Here is a 17,891-nt window from a genome sequence, read left to right on the forward strand (position 1 = left end):
TATGAAAGCAGTGCTGACGAGTTTCTATCTAGAACATAAAGGGACTTTACTTATTTCTCCTCTACAGGCAGCACTATCATCCTGACTAGGAAACATGATTAAATGTCATTCGTCCTTGACCCCTCTCACTCCTAAGCAGCTGAAATAGATTGAGAGGCCAATACTTCTTGAATAAGATGGAGCAGAGTGTCCTCAGTCAGGACCTGCAGGAATAGGCTCACAAAGGAACTTGTACTAGGGGTTTATTATGATTTCTCAGGGCTCATTCCCATTTGAAGGGAGGTAATTGAGACAAATTATTGTTCTGTTTCCTCTTGAGCACCCAGCCAGGATTCCCTGCAAGCTTCAGTAGAGATCTTTGCAGGGGACCACTAACCACTGACTGAGTATCCTCCACAGAGCGCAAAGGGGACAACAGCTCAGAAAGGCAAAACTGTGTGGGGACAGGAGCACTGTTGGAGAAAAAGAGCCTCTCGCCTGTCATGCTGCAGGTCCCGTAAGCTTCCTTCTCTTTCTTTAGAAACTCTTTATACTCCAAGGGCTTTAATTCAAGTGTAGCCAAAGGTCAAGAAATACAATGAACAATGGAAATAAGATTAATCCTGGCCTTGTGCTAATCTGACCAGCAGCACAAAAGTGTCCCTCTACCCAATGGGCACCTTCAATTTGGACTCATGGTGCCTACCCACCTCCTCAGTATTTCCTTCTCTACACATTTCTTTTTTTCATTGAAAAAAAAGTTCCGATGAAATACATATAACAGAAAATTAACCATTTAAAAGTGGACAGTTTTGTGGCATTTAGCACATTCACAACATAGTGCAACCACCTCTTTCTAGTTCCAGAATAGTTTCATCACCCCAAAAGCAAACTTGGCACCCACTAAGCAGTTACCCCCCATTATCCCTCCTGCAGACCCTGGCCATCACCAGTCTGCCTTCTGTCTCCATGGGTTTACCTACTCTGGGTATTTCATTTCTTTGAAATGGAATCAAACAAGATATGACCTTTGGTGACTAGATTCTTCACTTAGCATAATGTTTTCCAGGTTGATGTTGTAGCACATATGGGTGTTACCGAATAATGGACCCATTGCGGGGGTGAGGGGCCGGGGGCCCAGATGCTATTGCCAAAACAACACCTCTCTTCCCCAGGGTCCTTCTGTTCTAGGTTCTTTGCCTGCCACCCTTTAAATTGTGGCTCTCAATGGCAGAGTTTAATGAAAAGGAAAGGAACTATTTTATTCAAAGGTTATACAGGTTTTGAATAATGGCTGTCACCATTAAATCTCAAAATCCCTTTAAAAATACACACCAACACACATAGTCCTGCCTCCTCTCCTTTGCCCAGTCAGGCCAGTCCGGGGCATTGTCCTACAGAAGAAAAAGAACAGAAGTCTGGGACCCAGCTAGGCAGGCCTCTCACGGTTCTCAGCACTACCAGCTGTGTCGCAGCGATAGCCAGTTCTTAATGCAAACCACGTAGCACCTTCTCTTGGCCCATCAATGAGAGTCCTTTCTCCCCTTTCCTTCCCGCATGGAATTTGCATTGTTCCCCTGAGTCTCTGTCCTGATGTCTCTCCTGCAGGCCCCGTAACTCCTTCCCAATAAAGTCCTGGGTCAAAGTTATGCAAACCTTCCTGGGTAGCCTTGTTGAGATGCAAAATAACCATCTTTTCGTAAAAGGTTTGAAGCTATCCAGCTGTTATTGACATGCAAAATGACTCTCAATGGCCCTGTTCCCTGTCAGGCATGAAACTGGCTTGTTATTGATACACAAAGTAACTCTCAATGACCCTGCTTCCTGTCTCCCGTCCCCTGTGGCGTCTCGCCTTGGAAGGGTGGAGTGGGAGAATATCTTATATTTTTCTTGGACACCTCAAGTTCTGGACGACCCTGTTACAAATCCCCGCTTTGCGGAGGACCTGGCGGTGCTGTTACATGAGTACTTCATTCCTTTCTGTAGAGCAATAGTATTCCATTGTGTGGATATGCTACATTTTTTTAATACTTTTATCCATCAATGGCCATTGGGCTATACTCACCTTCTGGATGTTGTGACTAATGCTGCTGTTGACCTGCATACGTATGTATTTTGTTGAGCATCTGTTTTCATTTCCTTTGGGTTTACCTTTAGGGGTACAATTTCTAGATCCTATGGTACCTCTGTGTTTAACTTTTTGAGGAACTGTCAGCCTATTTCCCATGGTCCTCTACCCATTTTATGCCTGTCCATCTCCATTACATTTTCTGGCCCAGACTATTCTCTCTCTCTTTTTTAAAAGATTTTATTTATTTATTTATTTTTAAAGAGAAGGGAAGGGAGGGAAAAAGAAAGGGAGAGAAACAGCGGTGTGAGAGAGAAACAAACATCAATCAAGTTTCCTCTAGTACTTGCCCCACCTGGGGACCCAGGCATGTGTCCCAACCAGGAATTAAACAGGTGACCTTCCGCTTTGTGGGACGACACCCAACCAATTGAGCCACAACAGTCAGGGTGACTATTCTGTTTCTCACATCATTTGCCTTTCTTTTGTCTTTTCATTCTGGAGAAGTTTTCTCTCCAACTTCTGGATTATTAAGGCCATTTGTCTTTATATCACTCTATATGAGTGCTTGGAAGAAAGAGACTACGTGAATGTTACAGCTTTTATTTTAAAACTCCGATGACTGATATCAGCTCATTGTGGCTATGTGGATGAAGCTGGCCAGGCCCTCCGAGTCTCCAGTGCCATGCTGGACCCCTTTGGCCCCACTATATTTGCAGTACTGGCCTCCTTTTTGTTGCTTTATACACTGAGATCTTTTCTACCTGAGGACTTCAGATGTGATTAGCAATGCCAGAAAGACTTTATTCTCTCCTCTTTATCTTTATATCTCAGATAAATGTCTCCTATTTAGAAAGGCCTTCCTTAACACCCTCCCTTCCCTTATAAATTAGTTTCCCTGATGCCTTTTCAACCCATTCTGGGCTTTTGATCAGATCTTCTGACAATTTCGAGTGATGTCTTTGCCTGTGTGCTTGTGTATTTAAGGTCAGTTGCTCCACGAGCTACATTCTCATCTGCACGAGGATCATCATGGATTTCCCAGACCGAGAACAACATCTGGCACCTAGTAGACCCCTGATAAATAGCTCTGCTTCCCAGTTGCAGAGATAATGTTACCTGCATGATAACTAGTCCTTGTATGAGATTAATTTCTCATTTGGAGTCACATACCTACTTGTTTTCCGGTGTCTGGTGTGGGTGTTTGTTATATTTCTGCTAGATAAAACAAACATGTCAGTCAGTTAGTTTTATCAAACCATAGAATATCTTTCCCTTGGACAGTCTTCGCTGGCCTGGTTAGCACACTTTGTCCTTGGAGTTTGCTCATCTGGTCCTTGATTCTTATGATATGGATACTGAATTCCTCATCCACCTCAAGCAAAGGAAGCTGTCGGTCCTTCAGCTTCCCAGCATAGGTAAATAAGCAAAAATAAAATCACCATAGTGCTTTTTAGGCAAGAAACTGTTTAATACCTCTCATCATCACTTGATTCTCATAATAGGCTTTATAAAAAACAGAGTATTAAATTGTTTTCCAATTTTAAGTAAGTTGCAACTCAAACCAGAAAGGTCGAGCCATTTGTTCTTGAGCTCATGGTATAACTAAGATTCGAACCTGTTCTTTCAGAATCCAAACAGAATGCTTTCCTATGATATTATTGCCTTGAGGTTGGCCTATTAGCATTAAAGAGTGCAGCCCATGTGCCCTTCTTGTTAATAATTAGAACAGCCACAACCTTCTCATCACCTCCTCCATGGCCAAGTGCTAGATCAACAGCTTAGATAAAACGGATGACGTCTCTTATTCCACACAAACATATATTTGATTTTCTAGGTTGTGCTCAGAACTCTGCTAGGAACCAGAGAAACAAAAGCAAATGAGAAATGATACTCATAGCCTAAAAGGTAGAAGGGGATCTGAGCCATGGCACATAATGCACAGATGTAGTGCCGTAACAAAGTCCGTGCAGCACTGCCGGAAGGCCCCTGAGTGAGGGAGTCATGAAGTCCCCCAGGAAGACTCCCAAGAAGCAGGCTCAGAAGCTGCACTGGGATGAGGGAGGGTTTGCAGGGGAAGGGCAGAGGAGATGCTTTGCACCCACCAAAAGACCCACGTGTGGGGGATGGGCAGGTGTGGCTGGCCAGGGTGTGACCGGAGAAGGGAAAGAAAGGTTTGCTGGGAGTGGATGGTTAAGAGTGTTGGGGAAGAAGGGTCATGCCAAGGAGGTTTCTTTATCTTTGTAGCCGCTTGGAACCATGGGAGCTTGGTAAGCAGGTGGAGACACAATATTCCTTGTGAGGTAGAAACACAGCCATGCCCACAGGTCATGGGGCAGGCCAAGGGAACCCGTGGACCCCGTGACAGCCCTGAGCCAGACTGGGTCCCACGCATCACACTAGGAGCCTCAGATGCGCTGTCTGTGCGGTGACTATGATGCTGTTATAGGATGTCCCTGTGAGTGCAAAATCCAAACCAACAAGCTGGCATTCAAACTCAGATCTAGCTGGAAGCCCATTAGTGGTGTGATCCTGGCTGACAGCAGTAGCCTCTCCAGCTTCAGGTTCTCCACCTGTAAAGAGGGATGTTAGTGGCGATGCAGGGCTAGGACATGGGTGAGGCAGGTGAGGCTGAGCTGTGCAGGGTTGGATCCTGCCTTTATGTAAAATGTTGGTATTTTGTTCTTAATGGATTTTTCCATTAACTTTGATAAAAATATTGCATTAAAATATTATTTAGCACAATAGTTGAAGGTTCTTAACACTGTTGAACAACTATACACTGAAAATGGTTAAGATGTCCAATTTTATGTCATGTATATTTTACCACAGTTTAAAAATATATCTTATTTACAATAGTGAGTTTTATGTCACTGCCTTGTATTTTGCACTAAGCAAAGGTCTTGCTTGCCTCGCCCTCATGCTGGCCCTGGGGTCGTGCACATCAGCTGATCGACGCAGGCCCTGGCCAACAGGAAACTCCCTTTAACTGACGGCACCTGGCCATGGACCACTGCCTTTCTGCTGAGGTGGCCACCGTGCAATTGCAGTGACAGTCTTGAGGGTTGCTGAGAATGATCACAGGAGGGTAGGGGCTAAGCACTGGCTTCCTTTGTGCACCTGGGACATAGGATCCCACAGACGTCTCTTTCTTTAGAAAACCTGTCCACCACCATGAGCTAGGTATTCCAGTGAAACAACCTGTTTGTCAGCTTGATCATCTTAGCTTGGGGAGAGGCCCTCCTATCAGGGAAAGAGTGGGGAGGTAGTCCACTGAGAGAAGCGTAGCCTTTTCTGGCGTTCCCTGAGATCTCATCCTGTGCTTCCATTTCTTTCGCCCAAAGGGATGAGCCCCAGGGTTGCAACATCTCATATGTCAGTTACCTGCAGAAACCTTTACCCTGACTCACTCAACCCCTCCTGTCCCAGATACAAGAGGGCGCCAGATGGGCCCCAGAGGAAGCCACAGCCAACACATCCCAGGGGGAGTACTGGGCCTCTGTCTGGCAGCCTGGACTTGGACGAGAGACGGTGGAACCTCTGGCCACTTTCTGAATTTTCTTGAACCTTCACAAGCCTCCTTGAGCTTCTGCTGCCTTTTTGAGGGCTCCTATGTTAGCCTATGATGGCCCAACAAACCTAACCCTGTGTTACTCAAGTATAGAACCAAGTGGAAAATCAGGCAAAGTAAAATGATGGATGGATAAAAGCCAAATAGTCTCTTTACCACTGAGAACACCAAGTGGAGATCATGGCTTCTTATCTGCAGCCAAAAGGCAGGCTAAGGATCTGCTCATGGCACTGTCTACCAGTGTAGACCTCAGACCTGCCCCCTGGGAAAGTCAGGATCTGTAGAGCTGTCAACCCAGCCCATATCATGGCCCTCCACTGTCCCAGGGAGGCCTGTTGATGGAAGAGCTCCATCAAAGGAGAAACCTGAGCCAATGGATGGCACAGCTTTGTCACGGACCAGACAGTTCACTTTCCCTGTCGGGGGCTATTACTGTTTAAAAGTGTATGCTCCCCCAAATTCACATATTGAAGTTCAAACCACCAGTATGTTAGAATGTGACCTTATTTGGAAATAGGGTCACTCTTGATATACTTGACTTTTATAAGGTTATCAGGGTGGACTCTAATTCAAGATGACTGGTGTCCCTTTAATAAGGGTTATTTGGACACAGACACACACAGGGAGAATGCCACATGAACGTAAAGACAGGGGTAGGTGATGCTTCTACAAACCAAGTAATGCCAAAGATGGCTGGCAAGCCACCAGAAGCCGATGGGGAGCATAGAACAGGCTGTCCCTCACAGCCTAAGAAGGAACCAACCCTGCTGACACCTTGGTCTTGGACTTCTGCCCTCCTGAACTGATAGCACAGATTTCTGTTGTTCAAGCCACTTAGTGTGTAGGACTGTGCTGTGTTATAGCAACCTGAGCAGACAAATACAGGAAGAAGGCATGTGGGAAGGGGAAAGTTCTGGAGAATTTGGAAAAAAGAAGCCAGGAAAAGAGTTTCACCTCCCCCAGAAGCAACTGGAGCATTAGTTGAATGAATATAATAGTTTTCTGTGTACTGTACTAAGTTCTTTACATGTATTGTTCTCATTTTCTTTTTGTGAAAAAAAGAAAAGTCCTTCTGTCCTTTGCTCAGGCATATGTATATGCCCAAGTGAGCAGATGTCAAGGGGGAAGGAGGGAGTGTGACTATAGATCTGGCTCCTATGTGCTGCACAGACTTTACCTCGTCTCATCCTCCCTAAGCATTAGCCCACTTTACAGATGATAAACCAAGGGTCAGGGAAGTTAAATGGGTTGCTGAAGGCCAGGCAGACGATAACAAAGCTGGAATTTGACACCAAAGCTTTTCTATTCCCCCAGACTATCTTTTGGAGTATAAAATGCTTCCATTCTTTACAAATGAATGTCAGTATTCATAAACTTTATACTACAAAAACCAGGACTTGCCAAGGAAGAGGTGTGGCGGTATTCCTGGTGTGTTTTCATGGATCATATATTTCTTCCAGGTGCTCCATGAATCCCCATGGCCTTCAACTGCATAATCTCTTGCTTGAAATTCCTTTGACACGATTGAAGTAAGAATGTCACCCAATCTGTCTCTGCACTTTCAATGGAATGGGGCTAGAGAAGGAGAAGGCAGTAGGGGGCTGTTCAGTTGCTAACTTTAAATTTTATTTCCTTTCTGTGGCTAGAGTACATTAACATCGGTGTCGCTTAGTTCTTTTGTCTACTTTCCATTCTAGAAAGTTATCATCTTCTTGACAAGCAAAGAAATCAATTACAAGCAGCCATGCATATTTAGTCGCAGTCCAAAATAGGCCCTGAATGGAGATGCGGAACCACTGAGGGCTGCCTGCTGCCAGCCTGGGCTCCTGAGCATAGATGCAGCTGGCCAGGGCACCTGTCTGGTTTCTCCTAACCCTAACTGGAATTGGCCCTCACTTTGTCAGCTTGTATAGCTGCCCATCCTTCCCACAACTTGCCTTCTTGCCGGCCAGCTGCGCATCCTCCAGCCTCTCCCCACATCAGCTCTACGCTCTGTGACTGAGTGCTGGACGCTGGCAGGAAGTAAGCGGGTTATGTAAGTGGGGTGAAAATTATGAAAGGGAACCTTGGATGAGGGTAAGACAAAGAGACTTAATTGGCTCAGTGGAACAGGGAAAGCCTTCCTGTGAAAAAGACATGAAAGATGAGTAAGAGTTCACCAAATGAAATGGAAGAGAGAGTGTCCCAGGCATGTGCCGTGGGCAGGACCTTGAGTTTGACTGAGAGAAATGGAAGGCCTTGGAATGGAGGACTCTTGTTGTGATGTACACTTTAGAAGAATCACAGAGCTTTCCTGGGAGGTGAGGGGAATGCAGGCAGATGCAGAGAGACCCAGGAAGAGACGGGAGATGGTGGTGGTATGGACCTGGTGGTGGCCATAGGGGAGGATTCTGGAGATGCTTGAAGTTGGAGCTGAATGGATGTGTTGACTATTGGATGTAGGTGTTTGGGAGAGACAGGAGTCAAGGATGAAGGACAGCATATTTATAGGGCAAGTTAATCAATATACTTTATGCACAGGAAAATAGCCTTTGGTGCAACACCCAAAGCAGGTTCCAGTTAGCACTGCTTTTCTTTTTCTCCATTTCACTTCTCTCTCTGTCGTCTGTCCATCTCTCTTTCTCTCTCTCTCTCACTTTGGTCTTTAGTTTTTTTAATTTCCTCCTTATTTATTGCTCTTGCTCACCTCATTCTTTCTCTTCTATTCATACCCAATATTCATACCCAATATGAGTTAGGGTCTCTATAGTAGTGGAAATTCAGAATTAAAACCAAACAAAGAAAAGCTAACCAACATTAATTTAGAGGTAAGTGTCTCCACCCACCCCTTCTGATGCAGACCAGACGGGAAGCAGGGGTGAGGCTGTGGCTGGCAGGCTCATAACTGCTTGTAACCCACAGCCCACCTGCCTCACTGCACTATGAGTGGCCAGTGCTGATGGGAGAGTGTCAGTCATCAGCACATTATCCTTGAGCTGTATCCATATGGAGAAAAAGAGAGGACTTGCTCTAAGACTTTTCATTGACATGAACTGACACTACATATTTGACTTTTAGCACATGCTGTAATGATATTTGTGATTAAAATTAAAATAGTATATGATGTTTCTTGGAGAGTTTTAGGGAAATATTGGACTGAGTGAAGTCATTGATCCCTAGATCTATTGGTCTAATAACTGGTGTATTTGTGTCATATATTAGGATCCCCTCCCTGCTTCCCTTTTGTACAAAAATAGAATCATTCCACTGCCTTTTTTGTAATTAATTGTTTTTTCTTTCCTGATTAACAGATCTCCCAAACCTATTAGCACATATAAAAGGAATGACATTAAAAGTAATTGTATTAAGACGAGCATGAGAAAAACCTTTCATTTCTAGGTTATATTTTCTGGATAATTTTTATGCTGCATGGGTGCCTTGACGTCTTTGCCATAAAGTCATTTTCTGTAGTTTGTGCCAGGGTCTCAAGGACCATTATTATTTACGAACAGCAGTGAGGCCAGAATGACATATGTGCCCCTGGGCAGTGGGGGAGGGCACCAGTCTTCGCTTTTGTCTTCTCTTTTGGTTATTCTCAGGGTGGCCACTGAGCTGGTTCAGTGAACAGTTTTTAAATAAAACCTTAACCCTTGTTCAGCCTCAGAACAGTGACCCAACCACCGTAACAGGAAAGAATCCCTTTGAGTGCAGCACTTACTTAGCGTGACAAGGAGAGACAATGAAACGAAGCTCTTCATGGCCAACGTGTGACCTGTTTTTAATGAATCTCTGTGGCTCCTTAAAGTGTCTTTGCTCTGTGACCTTTCTGTAATTCTTGGATTTTTGAAGCATCACTCCCTTCAGCAGTAAAGCAGTAAAAGGGAATTGTGCACCCAGTGGTGCTGTTATCCCATATGCACATTGAGTGTCAGACACCTGGTAGTAGTAAACCAAGAAAAGTCACTCATAGGTTACCTGGCGTTGGTGAGAAACTCATTTAGGTTACCATTCCTGCAATAAGAGGCATCTAAAAATTCTAATGATGGCATCTTATCATTCAGAGCATCTAAAAGGCCTCCATTTGAAGATGCAGAAAGTTTATCAAGAATTTTGAATTGCTTTAGCAGAAATGTTAAAATGAACTTTCATGAAAGATATCATAGTAGACTTTGTTTCTGTCTTACGTGGAGGTGCAAATGTAGTCATTTTCCACCATAACAAATTACCTCAGGCCTAGTGGGGTCAAATAACTCAAAATGTATATCTCAGAAAAATGTATGCCAGAAGTCCTTGGGCTGGTCTGGTTTCTAAGCTTGAAGACTCACATGTCCAAAGTCAAGGTGTCTGCTGGCAGGCTCTTGTCAGCAAGCTCTGGAAAGAATCTGCTTTCTGGCTCATTCAGGCCATTGGCCAGATTCTGGTCCCAGCATTTGTAGACTGAGGGCTTCATTTCCTTAGCCCGCTATTGGCTGGAAGCTGCTATCACCCCTAGAGCCTACCACATGCTCTGGCTCCTGGCCACCTTTCTCAAAGGCAGCAACATCAGGCCATCTTTCGCTTCAGCCACGTCTCTGAGACTCTCTCCTGCCTTCCTCCTCTTCTTTTAGGGGTTCATGTGATAACATGGGGCTAAGCAGGGTAATTCAGAATCACCTCCCTGTTTTAAGGCCAGTTATTGGTAACCTCAATTCCATCTGCAAAGGCCCCTCACAACAGGGCCTGGATTAGTGTCTAACTGAGTTGCCAGGGGGCAGGAATCTTGTGAGGACACCTTTCAAATTCTCTTTCCACATGAAGAAGAGGAAGTCCAGACAGACAGTTACTCCGCATTAGTGCTACAGCAGCCTCCATTCTAAAAGGCAAAGACTTTTAGAACTACCCCAATAGTGGCTTTTCCAACATTGTGCTAAAACCTCAATTAAGACCAGCACATAAACTTGAAGGACCATATTGGTACTCCTCTTATAGAAGCCAACTTCTGCTTTCTTTTAATAAGTCAGACATTTCTTCCAAAAATGTAAAAATATATTTTAGTAATTAAGATTAAATGTATACTTTCTCCCTTTCAAGAAAAAAAAAAAATGAAAAGGCCAAGTGATCTTAGTTTTACTGAGTTTTCTGTATGTGTTTTTTTTTCTTATACAAAGTATATTTGTATTCATATAGTTTCTCCTCCCTCTTCCCACCACTTACCACCCCTACTGTAGATATTTTCATTTCTAAAACAAGATGACAGAAGGGTAGCCTACAGATGTCCTCACAGTTTTAATTAGTCTTTGGCCAACAAAAGATTGACTTTGTCTGTTTCACCTAGCCAGAGCTTCATAATAATTCTGGTCAAATTAACTGAAGCCTGGGTTTTCTTTGGCCCAAGTAAAAAGACACCACGTGAATCATCAAAACTTTTAAATTTATGAAATAGCAACTAGGAGAGATGGGTAATCTAAGAAATCAATGGGAATGTGGTCTTTATTTTTGTCCAGGGACTATTTTTATTAGCATTTTTGCTAAAATTTAAGGAGATATTTTCCAAGGAAGAAATGTAAGGAGACCAAAAAAAAAGGAGGAGGCACAGAAGAATGGATACCAGCAGGTGGCTGGCCTTAAGTGGCAGAGTGACAGGTTTTCTCTTTCTCCTTCTTTATCTGGTGACTAGCTATTCTAATCACTTAACCCCCCCATGCTGGGAAAGGCTCATGAGTGGTCAATGCAGGAAAATGTTGGTGGCATCAGTATGATAATAAATACCCAGAATAAAACCATCTGGGGAGGCCTAGGGAGTTGCACAGAGGATAAAGGCGTGGAAGAAGAGAGGGGATAGGACACAAGAGCTAATGCAGTTCTTTCCCTTCAAGATACTTTCTCGATTGTTCTTATTGGTGCCCAGTAAGGTATGAGTGAGTGATCAGTACAATCATGACCACAGGAAATGCACTTGGAGGACACTAAACAGTCAAACTGATTCCTGGCTTTAATAAGTCTTTGAAGTATGATTTGTTAAAAGTTCTGCAAGTAAATAAATGGAAGGATTATATGACTACATGTGGGTTGAAATCAGAGTTGGAAAGGTTGTTTTAATAATAGCTACTTAATAATCTAGAACATAAGGCCAAATCTTGAAATTCTTCAAACCCACGATCTGACATTTAAAAGACAAGTGGCCAATTACCTATAATCCCTTGATTAGTCAGCTTTGTTCACCTACTTTTTAGAAGACAGAGGATTCAAAACACATGGAATTGGATGACCTCAGTATTGCTCATTTTTATTTAGCCATAATGTTGGTTTTCCTGGAAGCTGTCTGCTTGGTGAAGCAAATACTGCATTTCTGTTTTGTTTTTTGTTTTTTGTTTTTTTTCCAGTTAGCTGTCAGTTACCCCTGTGAAGGTAGTCTGTCCTTTCTCACTAGTGCTTTTCAGACATATTCTTGTTTGTGGTGTTCCCACTGGTTTGTTATACTGTATCAAGGTATGAATTCTTTTAATTATTATATTTTGGATCATGGAGTTCTTTTATCTGTGTCATGATATCATCCATCAATTCTGGAAAATTTCAACTAGTGTGTCTTCAAATATTATCTCTAGCCAGTCTTATTATTTTGTTGTTTTTCAGAGACTCTAAATTAGATATACGTCATACCTAAAAAATAGATGCTCTGACTTTTAATTCTTCTTTCAAATTTTCTATCTTTTTGTCTCTCTGTGCTACATTCTGAATAATTTCTTTAGATCTATTTTTCAGTTCAATAATTCTTTTTTTAAATTAATTAATTTATTTTTCCAAATACATTTGTCTTCGCCTCCCCCCCACCACTTTCCCCTGCCCCCTCCCCGCTATCCCTCCCTCAATCCTTCCCCACTTTGGTTTTGTCCCTGAGTCCTTGCTATATGTTCCTTGACTTGACCCTTCCCTTCCTTTTCCCCTGCCCACCCCTCCCTCCTTCCCTCTTGTCTCTGTTGGTTTCTTTTCCTTTCAGTGTTGCTGGTCTTATTTTCCTTGTGTCTTTGTTTTGTTGGTTAGGTTCCGCTATTAGGTGAGATCATATGGTATTTGTCTTTCACCCCCTGGCTTATTTCGCTTAGCATAATGCTCTCTAGTTCCATCCATACTGTCACGAAGTTTAGTAGTTCTTTTCTTTCTGCTATGTAGTATTCCATTGTGTAGATGTACCATAATTTTTTATCCAATCATCTACTGATGGGCATTTAGGTTGCTTCCAACACTTGGCTATTGTAAATTGTGCTGCTATGAACATTGGGGTGCATAGGTTCTTTTGAATTGGTGTTTTGGGATTCTTAGGGTATAGTCCCAGCAGGGGAATCACTGGATCAAAAGGCAGTTCCATTTTCAGCTTTTTGAGGAAATTCCACACTGCTTTCCACAATGGCTGCACCAGTCTGCATTCCCACCAGCAGTGTACTAGGGTTCCCTTTTCTCCACAGCCTCGCCAGCACCTGTGGTTTGTTGATCTCTTTATGATGGCCATTCTGACTGGTGTGAGGTGGTATCTCATTGTGGTTTTGATCTGCATTTCTCTGATGGCTAGTGATGCTGAGCATCCTTTCAAATGTCTCTGGGCCCTCTGTCTCTTCCTTTGGAAAAGCGTCTGCCCAGGTCCTTTGCCCATTTTTTGATTGGATCATTTGTCTTCTTGGAGTGGAGTCAAGTGAGTTCTTTATATATTTTGGAGATCAAACCTCTATCTGATATATCATTAGCAAATATATTTTCCTATATGGTTGGCTCCCTTTTCATTTTCCTGATGTTTTCATTAGCCGTGCAGAAGCTTCTTATTTTGATGAGGTCCCACTTGCTTATTCTTTCCTTTATGTCCCTTGCTTTAGGAGACATATAGGTGAAAAAAATTGCTGCGTGGGATATCTGAGAGTTTCCTGCCAATGTTCTCTAGGACATTTCTGTTTTGCAGTGTTTCCTAGCCTATTAATTTATTTATATATATATATTTTATACATATATTACCTTGTGCCTGGTTGATAAGACATAATTTGATTTAGCCAAGAAGGAAGAAAACACTGGTTTTTATTCATTTTTTAACTTAAATTGCACTTTGACCCATGGTGGTTTCTTTTTGCTGCTGTTGCGTGTGTGATGGGGCCATGGCCGGCAATGGGATTTTTCCCTAGGGAAACCCTTGCCACAGTGGTGTGGCGGTGCGGAGACAATGGGAAGCGCACTTGCTGAGCGGAGCTCCCAGGTTAGATGAGGCGACTTCCAGTGTGAGATGCACCCTAACTGTGAGTCAGCACAATAGAAAGAGGAGCCCACCACAAATGTATCAGAGTTAAATGTTTTGGAGGTTAGCAGAATACAGGGTAAACAGACAGAAGCCAGGGGAGTGGGCCCCATGGCACTACCCGAAGCCAAGATACAGCCTGATAACTCAAGGCACTGTGAGTACAGCTCAGTCCCTGAGTACAAGTTAGGAAACAACAACTGTGGATGGACACGGAGCACAAAGAGCCACCCGCACAATTAAGCTCACAGTTAATGGTGTTGGCCACACAGCATTCACCCTTTTTTCCCTCTTATATCCTTCTAATTTAACCCAATGGGAAGCTTGCAGCAGACATTTCATAGAGCAGTTAACTCTGTGGCATCCATCAATTTTAATTGGAATCGTGTAGCTAAAACCCTAGGTAGCACTTGACAACGATAAGATGTCTTTTAACACAGGTATTTCTGGTTATTCTCTGCAACAAGGCACCCTGATGCAGAGCTAACTCCAGAAGGCACGGCTCTAGGCTGTCCTAAACGGGGCCAGTGTTGACCAGTCGGCAGAAGAGAAGCTCATTGGTCTGTCTCGGCTGGTTTACATTTATGAGTGTGGGCAGCATGTTGACGTGGGGGCTACTGAGCAGAGGAGATGGAAGGACAGCACGGCAGCAGTGTTCATGGCCAGCCTCACTAGGCAGCTGCTCTTTGGGCCACAGAAGCATTCTGTCCCTGCAGGTCAGCAAAGTGATTACCAAGCCATCACTGTCCCGATTTATAAGGAAATTACCATTCTTGGGAGAAGACAGTAAGGTACACAGCAAGAATCCAAACAGCAAGACTGTGCTAGTCTTGAGAGGAGAGGAGAGGAGAGGAGAGGAGAGGAGAGGAGAGGAGAGGAGAGGAGAGGAGAAGGGAGGAGAGGGGAGAAGAGAAGAGAAGAGAAGAGAAGAGAGAAATTTATTCCTCTGGAAATTGTTCTGATTTGATTGTAATGAAGGACCAGTTTTAAAAACACAAATGTAGAGAGAGAAGTCCAGAGCTTTTCAAGTAAATTCAGCCTTCCATTATTTGTAAGCAATGCAAGTTTCCAGAAGTGTGGCTAATCCTAATACTAGTCACAGCACTGGGTCCTTATGGATGGTGTTTCAGATGGTGTTCCAGGAATTCACTTAAAGTAATGAGGCTGTAATACAGGCTTTGCTCCAACAGAGGTAGGAAGCTGCCTCATTTCTGTCCCTTATGTCCAGTGTCCTCACTTCCCACATTATAGAAAACCAACCGCTGCATTTTCTGCTCACTGGAAGCCGTGAAGACTGAGGTTTTCAGGGCCTCTTCTGCCTGAAAGCAGACTGACTAGCAGACATGCAGCAAGTCACCAGGCAGGAGAGCAATCTGGACCAAGCTGGTGGCCACGGACTTTGGGCACTCATGTGGCTTAATCAGATTAGCAATGGGACAAAATAAAGCAATGGATCTGTGTCCCCAAAAGTACATCACCACTTGACATCAGTATTCCTTATGCAGAGGGAATGCCCTTAGTGACACTGAGCGATGGCCTGGCCTTGCACAGTTGAGGGCAGATGCTTCATAAGCCACCCCCCTCCTCTGCATACACGCCCCCAAGATGAATTTTAATTTTCTTACATATGTGCCAGTTTGGTCTTAACTGAGTTAATACAATTATTTGACCATCTAGAAAAATCTTAAAATATGCATGAGCCCACTGTAGATAAGCAGTTCTCCAGTGAAGAAACATTTAGGGGTGCTGTTGAGAAAAACTCAATCTACCCTTGAGTAAAACAAGCTACTGTTAACAAATTACCACAAATTGATGACCTAGAACAAAACAAATTTATTGTCCTACAGTTTCTGTCAGTTACAAATCAGGCACCAGTCTCACCAGTTTCAAATCAAGGTGTCAGCAGCGGTGTGTTCCTCACTAATGGCTCTGGGAGAGTCTGCTTCCAAGCTCCTTCAGGTTGTGACCAGAAGACAGGTCCTTGTGGCTGCAGGGCTGAGGTCTCTGTTTCCTTGCTGGTGGTCAGCTGCAAGCTAGTCGCCTCTCTCTCATCTCTGCCTGTGGCCCTTTTATGTCAGAACTGGCAGCTGGAAGATCAGTCCTCAAGCTGGGGACCTCTGGCCTCTCCTTCTGTGGTGTCTCGTTGACTGGAGCCAGAGAGTGTTCCCTGCATTTAACTCTCGTATGATTAAATTGGGCCCACCGAGATCACCCAGGAAAACCTTTCTATTTTAGAGCCCATCACCTAAATTCCATCTGCGAAGTCCCTTTCTCATGTAAGGTAACCCATTCCTGGTTTCAGGGCTTAGGGCGCAGCTATCTTTAGGATCGCTGTTTGGCCTACCGCTGTCTGCCCTCACGCTCCCTGAGTTCATGTCCATCTCATCTATTTTATCCCATCCTATGGCCTCCAAAGGTGTCATCTCATTACAGCAGCAACTGAAAGTCCTGAAAAGTACAAAATCGAAATAGTCTAAATCAGGTGTCAATGAGTTCTTCTTGAAGCACAGCTCTGCGGGGCAGTTTCTCTACATGTATGGGGCAAAAGAAACAAGCTCTGTGCTCCCAACATGCAGGGGTAGGACTGGCAGAGGATAACAGTTCCACACATTCCAGTGCATGAAGGGGAGAAATGGGAAATAAAATGGAGTCCAAGCAGTTTGGAAATCCAGCTCTGCAACCCCATTAGCTCTCAAGGCCAGGGTCTTCTCCTCTGTCATCCTTGGTTCTGCCCTCTGGGGAAGATGTCAGGAAAACAGCAATGCTCATGCCTCTTGAATGGCTTGAATTCTCCAGGCAGGTTGGGGAGCTTTGCTTTGGTGCCCTCTCGGGTATTGCCCAAATGTCACAGACATTTAGCCGCCCATTCCCCCAGAACAGCTACAGCAGGCGGGAGGAGAGCCACTGGTGATGCACCTGGCATTCAGGACAGCCACCTGGGGGTGCCGGCAGGTAGACATGGAGGAGACCTTAGCGCAGGCAATGCTGTTCAGTAAAAGAGCAGCAATAAAATTTACCCTGGGGAACCATGAGCCCACCGTGGTTTTTGTAAACACAAGGGCTTGCCTAACATGTCAGGCTTAGTCAGAATAGAGACACGTGTGCGAGAATTGGTACCTGCCACAGAATGCAGCTTCTCCTGCCAGGCTCTATCCTCTGTTAATGCCAAGAGTGGCCCAGAGACCCTGCCTCTGCACGGGTGCGCTTGGTTGGTATTTATACAGGCTGTTCACCTGGAACTGCCCCCAAGCCTGTGCGAGTGGTTGAAGCCTTGCCCTTCAAATGTGATGGTAACTTCCACTGAATTCCCATAAAAATATTTCTTGCTAAGAAACCATTTATTGTACTCTGTGTTCTTATGTCTTAAGTCACAACCCATGACCTGCTGCTACAAATATTAAGAAAAATAATTGAGGTCCAAATTTACAGAATTACATCTTAAGGAAAGATTTTACTGAAACAGGTAGATGGTAAAACTTCCATTCATTTCATCCTGTGTTTGTTTTCTAGTCACATGTAGGCAATCATTTCCAAGGGACATCGGTGCCCAAATTCTTCAGACTGCTTGTTCTGTGCTAATCATCTCAGTTTTAAGCACATCAAATACATGTCTGCCTACCCTGTTGCACTGTGAGCTCCTGAGGTCGAGGCCCAGGGATGTTTATTTTATTCCATGACTTGGCATTGAGTGTGGACACAGTATGTGCCCAGGCAGGACTGGTTGGTTTGTTTGGAACTGATATATCTGTTACCCTTTCTTCCCAGGATGACACGTTAGTGTCCTTTTGGCAAAATCTATAACTGTGCATTAGTTTTGGATTTAAAAAATTAACAAATGACCAAGGTTAAAAAATGAAGTGGTCAATGCTGCTGTAAAACCTTTCACTCTTCCCTGTGTGCACCCCTTTTCTTCTTTGCACTCTGAGTCATACATGTTGCACGTGCTGTGGCAGTTCCCCGCCTGATGGCTCTCTCCCTCTTGGACGGGAGTCTCTGGACACAAAGCAGCTGGGGGAGAGAGCCTTTACTGCCAAGACTCC

The 17,891-nt window shown here is 44.1% G+C and overlaps 1 protein-coding gene across 1 annotated transcript in view; it reads left to right on the forward strand.

Moving 5' to 3' along the window:
• The window catches only part of CTNND2 (catenin delta 2), an 821,124-nt gene that overhangs the window by 667,936 nt on the left and 135,297 nt on the right, over positions 1–17,891 (forward strand). The window lies entirely within an intron of this gene.

The sequence above is a fragment of the Pteronotus mesoamericanus genome, unplaced genomic scaffold (assembly GCF_021234165.1).
Source record: "Pteronotus mesoamericanus isolate MK-2021 breed Mesoamerican mustached bat unplaced genomic scaffold, CSHL_Meso_final contig_50, whole genome shotgun sequence".
Lineage (NCBI taxonomy): Eukaryota > Metazoa > Chordata > Mammalia > Chiroptera > Mormoopidae > Pteronotus > Pteronotus mesoamericanus.